The 8,422-nt window shown below is 36.6% G+C and overlaps 1 long non-coding RNA gene across 7 annotated transcripts; it reads right to left on the bottom strand.

Annotated features, from left to right (window-relative positions):
- Positions 1–1,304: 1,304 nt before the first annotated feature.
- LOC133823832 (uncharacterized) lies at positions 1,305–5,598 on the bottom strand. Of its 7 annotated transcripts, XR_009888462.1 has the most exons (8): positions 5,038–5,598; positions 4,863–4,885; positions 4,410–4,462; positions 3,154–3,241; positions 2,911–2,990; positions 2,692–2,819; positions 2,108–2,203; positions 1,305–1,611 (listed from the first exon to the last, which is right to left on the bottom strand). It is a non-coding gene; the product is annotated as an uncharacterized LOC133823832 (long non-coding RNA). The 7 variants fall into 7 exon arrangements; XR_009888457.1 differs by lacking the exon at positions 4,863–4,885; XR_009888461.1 differs by having other exon boundaries at positions 4,410–4,885.
- Positions 5,599–8,422: the final 2,824 nt, after the last annotated feature.

Consider the following 8,422-nt stretch of genomic DNA (forward strand, 5'->3'; position numbering starts at 1 on the left):
ATACAGATGTCATAAGCATACAAAATCCATGCACGATGCCAACTATCACAAGGGTTCCCACTCTCAAACCCAAGAGTTACTATCATTTCCTTGCATTTTATCATTGCCCCACACTTGGTTAACCAATCCATATCCAGGATCATACTGAAGTCAGTCATAACCAACTTTATCAAAACAACTGATGAGTCATTTCCACCATAACCTAACTCATCACAACATAATCATGCAATCTGCATTACAAGTCTATGCTTCTCTAGATGCAACAAGCAAAGAAACAACATGGTACCAAAACCAGTCAGCATAATATAAGAATCGAAACTAGAAAGCTGACCTGTCACCCCTGAGGAACCAACCTCAGTCTCAGTCTCAGTCTTCGAATCTGACTGCCTCAGAATGAACACTTGAGCTGGAGTCGAGTTGTCCATCCCCTTTTGCTCATCTATCGCTCTCTTTGGGCAATCCCTCATGAAATTCCCAACCATTCCACATAAGAAACATGCCTTTGCTCAACATTCTCCCAGATGACGTCTCTTGCACTTGGCGCATTTTGGATAAGTCCTCTAGTTCTTATTCTTGCTCGTTCCAATAAATTTAGGTGTCACTATCTGAGCTCCGTGCTCTCCGGCACTCTTCTTCTCATTTCCTATGCTCTCAACAGCAAGAGCCTTCCCTACCACCTGAGCGTAGGTAGAAATTTCATGCACTTGGGCGACTCTAATGCCCTGACACTACAAGAAAATAGGGTCTTTACCTACCAATTGTAAGTGTAGGTAAAACTAGTCTAATGGTGGGTAATATGGTTTACCTACCAATATTGAATTGGTAGAGATTGGTAGGTAAAGGTTAGTGGGGAAAGAGTCTTTACCTACACTTATTAATACTGGTAGGTAAAAGAATCAGTGGACCCCACTAAGTTATAAATCAATTGATGAGTCAGCAGATGATGTGTTTGATGATGTGGCATCCTACATGGCTTCCATAGTTTATGTGTCTGATGACGTAGCATCCTACGTGGCATACATCAAAACCGCCACTTGGCATCTTGTGGTTGCTCCACATGTCAGACAATAATTTATCCACGTGCTACAAGAAATTCAAATAATTGTGTTACTGATCCCCTTTTTATCGATTATGTGGCACTAAATGATTGGTCCACATGACATGTTGTAATATACTTATTTTTACTTACACTTATTTATTTATTTATTTGTGAGTAAATATAATATTTCTATGTAGGTAATTTTAATTTTATATAAATTTTATTTAATATAAATAATAAATAAAAATAATTAATTTGAAAAATATTTAACATTATTAATCAAATAAATTATTTAACTTTAATAAAAAAATAAACAAACATATATTATACAATATTTATACAATATTCATTGCTTATTAAGAAGCACATTTCATAAAAAAAATATCTATACATTATTTTTTGGTAATTGAAAACTCAATGTCATTTTTCTTGACATTCTTCCTACTCTTCACTTTGGGATCATTGCATGAGAGCCTCCTTTTCTCTGGCTGAACTTATTGTGAATGTCGATGATGACTTTGGGAAGTGGACACCGACAATGGCCGGAGGTGGGGTCAAAGTAACAATGACACCTACCACAACAGATTGCCTAAAAATAAATCAGAATACAAAAATATGGTGATATGAAACACTAAAGAACTAAACACAACAAACCAGAGCAACAAAAAAGGATAGATACATATTATAAAAAATTACCTCAAACATAGCATAAAAAAGATTGCCTCAGAAAAATCAATCATCATAAACCCTTCAAATTATTAGGGATTTAATCAACATAAATCATAAAAGTTACATCAAAGCCACCAAGCCAACAATCCAAAACTCATAAAACCACAAATTTGAAATTAACTCTTAAAGCCACCACAATTAAATTTAATCGCACAATAAAATCAAAGAACATATCAAAAACATACTAAACAAACAAGATCATATATACAATCGAGCAACTCACTATCCGCAATATCCTTTCCTTGATTCTGTGGGAAAAGGAATAAAGAAAAAATTATCTGCAAAGATCATAGAAGACAGCAGAATAGCATAAGGAGCAAAGTCTATTGGAAGACATACATCAAGAAGATCAAGCCAGCGGTTGGCAACAGAAGCAACAGCTGAATAGCATTCCACTAATGTTGAGCCATTGAGAAACTTGTCGAAAAGCTCAGCCTGAAAATAGAAAAAGTATAAACCATACATTTAAAATTAAAGCAAGAAATCGTTTTTTATATATATAAGTAAGCAAACATGAAGTACACAGTGAAATTATTCCATCTTAAGATTCATTCCACAACAGAACCTAAAGCAGCTTGCCCATCACGATTCTATAGCACATGGTATGTCTATAAAATAGATAACTCTATTGGAAATTTTGTCCAGAATTTAGTGATAGAAGGAGAACTATACTATCCCAATCGCTAATAACCATAAATATAGATTGTCTTTGCAAACATGACAGTAATAAGCAATAAAAGAAGTTATCCAACCATTAGACTCCACAACAAAAGAAAATACAGAAGATGTGAGGTTTTCAGTACAGGAAAATAATACTATTTAACTCAGCAATCCCTTGAAAAGAAGCACTAATACAGAGGGAAGATGATAAATCTCATTTAATACTAGGTACAAACACACAATATAGGACAAGATAGGGATACCTGGAAAACTTTGATGAGCTTCAGCTCACCTCTAAGCTTAATTTCAAAACCTTTAAGTTCAGCAAGGGTCCCATCATCGTTGAAAACTGCATATCGCTTCTTAATCAAAATTCCCTCTTCTTTTGAAGCTGGAATAATCATTGCCCACACAAAACCAAAATATTAGTAATAAACTAAATAAAAACATTAAGGAATAATTGATATCGTACTCCATGTCACCTTGTATGGTCCATCCACTTCAAATTCAATTGAGCACTCACTATGTGTTGTATAAGATTTGGTCAAAGGATCTGCAGGGTCTGTTAATAGAGAAGTGTTAGAAGGTTTCTGTCATACAATCAAGCTTAGATTACACCTTTGCAAATTCAGTTTTTTATTTCTTTTTTCTAGATAAATAAATTAATTAAGATTTAAAAAAACAGTACTAGTCACATTACTACCAAAAAAAAGTTAAAAGATGACCTGGTACTGATCATTTGTATTGTTTTCAGATACATCAACATTCAACATAACACACGGATATGAGATAGTCAGCTTCTTCTTCAAATCTCTGAAACATTTGTTTCCCATAGAGTAGTCAGCATCTTATTAAAAGGCAACTCAACAAGTAATTGGTTGAGCACTATATCACATCATATATCATGTATATAACAATATAAGATATATAATTGAGAAATGTGATAATATATCATATATTATACAGCACGCCTAAGGGTCACAAGAAGGTACAACATGCCCGAGAGACGCAGATGGCTTAGACAGCGATCAAGTCCTCCCCGAGGAGTGTCCGTCCTTATTTTCTTACTGTAACACTCTTGTAAACCTCAAAATAGAGAGGATTTGCATTCATAATGCAATGTAACCTTAATCAACGGGCTCACAGTCCCTCAGCTGCCTATTAAAATAGTTTTGGGAGGGTCTAATTTGTAAAAAGATTTTTCTTGGTGCATGAACGAGCTTTGTAAATTTTTTATGTTTGGTGAAATCTTAATCACTCAAACTACTTAAAAATCCCAGCATCACTACTATGAATGAATCAACCAATGACAACCTTGTTGATGGGACATCACGTGGCAGGTCTGAAGATAGGTGTGAAAGCCTGTAATGGCTGGTATGATGTACAGCATTGCATAAAGAAATCCCTAAAGATCATGTGTTTGTCAGTGTTACTTACCCCTACTTTGAAGTTAAAGTCACCCTACGAGGCAGCTACTCCTTTTTCCTATCCTCCTAATTAGTGTGCCACTATTTAACTAATAAATGAGCAACTAAAAAGTATTATTATGGCCACTCCTTTTCATTGAATAAGATAAGTTTACGAAGAAATTGTGTTAATTTGTTTTTTTTTATATTTTATTATGAATTATGATAATCACCTGTCAGTGTTGTTATTGGAACTCTTTAACAGTTTTACTTTCTCTTAAAATATTGAAATTTCTAGACAGAACTCCTGTTATTCAGTGCTAATTTGACAATCTAATATTTTCTAAATAACACCACATTCATTCTGATGCAGGAATGAATAACTAAGAAACACATTATTGAAAACACTGTTCATAAAAAAAGAAATTTTGAAGACACCATTTCAAGTTCCAGGTTGGACACTTTTGCAGCGTACACAAACTTTTTATTATGGTCAAGTAAAATATCTACTTTACACTATAATAAATCAAAGAAATGACAGACAACCATGTGTATAATTATTAGTATTTAAATACCTGATAGCAATGCAATTTTGAGCAATAGTTGTGGTCATATTGAAATCCTTAATCTGCATAACCGATGATATAGTAGTAGAATATATATATATATTACTGAAATGGTCAAAACAGTGTAGAAATGGAGCTGACTTTGTATCTTGTCAAAGTTATATGTTGTTAGTGGAAATAATAGAAAATGACTTGAAGAGCAAATGAAGAAAAAAAAAAAGAAACTTCATATAGAACATATCAGCATTTACGAAAAAAAGGGCCTGCTGGAGTATTATTAGGAATCTAGGCAAGGTGTGTTAGGAGTCTCCGCATACCAGTCGTATATAACAGTTGGAAAGACTAAATAGAAGGTGATGATCAGAAATAGTATCATTTGATTTCAAAATGAAAAGTAGTAGCAGCAGGTAGAAAATAACATAAGGAAGAACAGAAAAGAAGCATGGCAGAGAGAGTGGAAACCTGTTAGAGGCAATACGTAGCTTCTTTATCAAAGCTCCCCCAAAATCAAACCTCTCTCGTCAATATTAAGATTCAAACTCATAAAACATGAAGAAAAAACTCAAATCTCATCACAGAAATGAAACCCATAAAAAATAAACCAGATGAGCCATATCTAACCCTTTTTTAAACCCACCTGCAGTGTCGACACCAGCCTCGCGTCTTCCACAATGCCGACCTACCTCACCTTCACGTCTTCCTAGCTCCAGCATCGATCCCGTCACTCCCTGGGCATGCCAACGATATGAAGCCACCAAGCCTCACGAGCAATGGAGAAGACAACCGACGTTGGTGCTTCGCGTTCCTGGCAGTGGACCTCAACGGCACACTAGATCTTCCTCGTCCTCAGCCCCGCATTTGAGACGAGGAAGACCACGAGCCCAGACCCACACCTCTTCCCCGTGCCCTTCTTCAAACTAGAGGCTCGGGCTAGTCGGAATCTCGCCAGAATGTGCAAGAGGCGGACGGCTTCGGACCATTGGTTGACAGCCCTGGGCAGCGCGTATGATGGTGAGCTCGTGAGGGTCGACGTTTCGAGGGCCGACGGTTCGATTGGGCTGGCGCGTGTACGGCTCCGGCGATGGGATGATGGCCGTTCGGACCTGCCAGAGGCAACACAGTAGTCAGAGAGAGAAAAAGTGGGCTTCGGGGAAGATAGATGAAAATAGAAGCTTTATGTTTCAGATACCTACAAATTTTCTTGTGTGTTGCTGAAATAAATACTCAAATATATTATTTATATTTTTTCCAACTATGTACCCACGTGGCATGCCACATGTTATACATTGTGTACACATCATATTATTTACTCCACATAAGTTTCCAAATAAGCATTTATAATAATAAAATAATATAATGAAAATAAAAAATGGGGGGAAAATTGAGCGGGAATGGTTAAAAAATTTCCCTCCATAATATACGCAGGTAAAGATCATTATCTACTGATATTATTGGTAGGTAAAGCTATGTTCCGAAATATAATATAATGGACTAGCATTTACCTACTAATATTATCTACCAATAAATATTGGTAGGCAAAACATTACTTTCCCTACCAATATATATTGGTAGGTAAAATATTGGTAGGTAAAGATCAGATTTCTTGTAGTGTGAGCTACTCTGGGATTCAATCCCTGGATAAACCTTTCCTTCCGAGCTACATTTGTGGATACCATATCAAAAGCAAACTTCATCAACCCATCAAATCTGTTAACATACTCGGTTACTGTTGCATTGCCTTGAACAAAGTTCATAAACTCATTCATCTCAGCAGTCAGGGCTGCGTCACAGTAATATCATTCATTAAACAGCTGCCTAAATTCTTTCCAGTTAATCACAGTTGTATCTCATGTCTAGGATATTACTTCCCACCATATCCGGGCATCATCCCGCAATACATATGTAGCACAGATCACCCTATCGTGACCTACCAGTCCCATATTGTCGAGAATGGAACTGATCATGCCCATCCATTGCTCAACTCTGAATGGATCTAGGCCTCCCTAAAAGAGTGAAGGGTAATACTCCTGGAATCTTCCATAGAGAAATTCTCTTCTGTTCTCAACCCTAGACTGAGCAAAAACTGATGCCACTCCTGGCATAACAAAGGAATAGGTGTTCCCTAACAGATTCTGTTGTTGCTTCAAACACCTAATTTCTTCCTCTTGCCTCTGCAATCTTAATTGCATATCTGTAAACACTTGCTGGAAATTCTGAGGGGCAGGTAAAGAACTCAAACCCTGGCTGTAACTCCCAACCCTGGTATAACTATCACTAGGCCTCATTATCTGCCTTGGATACATACCTGCTGATTGAATCTGCAGTCAATAACTTGACCCATTAAATATGATGAGCATATCAAGAGCTTTCCCCATGTGATCAATCATACCACACTTCATTCACAAACCACTGCAGTGCTAAAAACATGTCCATGGCATTCATACATCAATAATAATCCCTACTCTTCCAACATACACACCATGCCTCCAACTCCAACATGAAAATATTACATTTATGTATATTCACAGAACATGCAATCATATAATCACATTAATAGTCAAGAGCCAGGCTCTATCAGAATCTCATGCTCCCTGGTACAACGTGCAGGTAAAGCATTCACATTCTCTTTAAGCAGTTAAGCACATAACTACAGAAATAGTTACCATCCCTGAGTGAAGTTATCTTTAGTGAAGAGTGTACATGCTCAGCTTGTCTTCAGGAACCCTTAACCTTGGCTCGTTCTGATACCAAGTTGTAACGCCCTACTACCCAGGGACCGTTATCGTGTGCATTTAAATAGTGTTATTCTCGCTAATCGAGTCATTTGGCCATAATCGTGTAACTAAGTATGATTAACGATTTAGGATTAAAAAATTTGGTTAAGATACAACGTTTCAATAAAATATTTAATGTATACATTGGGATCCCAAAAATATAATTTAAAGGTTAATTACAATAAAATATTTACAATGAGCTAACCTAAGTGGAAAAATAGGGTTTAACTATAGTTCCTCTTTAAACCCTCAGCTGTGGCAGTCGAGCATTCACATATGTACACATCGTCACCTAAGCTCTCCAACTCAAGGATGGTCCAACTTTCTTTTGCCTTTACATGTACCACATAGCACCCATGAGACGAAGTTCAGCAAGAAAACTCAATATGCTCATGAACAAGTAATAACATGTTACTAAGTCATAAAAGGCATGCCTAGCAGTAATAACCCTACTCATGCATGCAAGAAAGTACAAATAAATGTTTGTGGAGTCCTGCGCCCTAAGTAGATGACTAATAAGTCTCCCACTCTGAGGTAGATGACTAATAAGTCTCTCTGAGTAGTTGAATAATAAGTCACTCTCTAAATAGATGACTGAAAAGTTTATCTCTGTATAGATGACTACTAAGTCTATCTCTGTTGGATGACTGATAAGTATGTCTCTGTTAGATGACTGATAAGTCTGTCTCAGTCAGATGACTGATAAGTCTGTCTTGGTCAAATGACTGATAAGTCCATCTTGGTCAGATAAATGATAAGTCCATCTCGGTGAGATGATTGATAAGACCATCTCGGTCAGATAACTGATAAGTCTATCTTTGTGTAGATAATTGATAAGTCTATCTTTAAGGTCCCATACCCTCCTAGCCATGTGACGTGTAGGTCACCTTAGCCTTTTGGCTCTAGCTCTAAATAACTAGCCTTTAGACTAGACAAGCGCTTTTAGTTTTCATCAAACTTAAGGTCGATCAAGCATCTCATGCTTATGATGACAAGGCTTATGTCGATTAGATCTAATCTTTTTAGCTTGCGTTGAACACACTGATACCATTCTTGACTCATAAGCCAATACCATATGACCAGTGCTCAGTACTACTGCCAAACTTGACTAATAAGTCACAGCTTTACAATTAATACAGACACCATTGCTGATTCTGACTAATAAGTCAGTACCATTCATAGATAAGCAAATTGTCAAGCATTTGATAGGCATTGTAGATATACAGATAGAGCATTCAACATGCTACA

This window comes from Humulus lupulus, chromosome 3 (genome assembly GCF_963169125.1).
Source record: "Humulus lupulus chromosome 3, drHumLupu1.1, whole genome shotgun sequence".
In the NCBI taxonomy this organism is placed as follows: domain Eukaryota; kingdom Viridiplantae; phylum Streptophyta; class Magnoliopsida; order Rosales; family Cannabaceae; genus Humulus; species Humulus lupulus.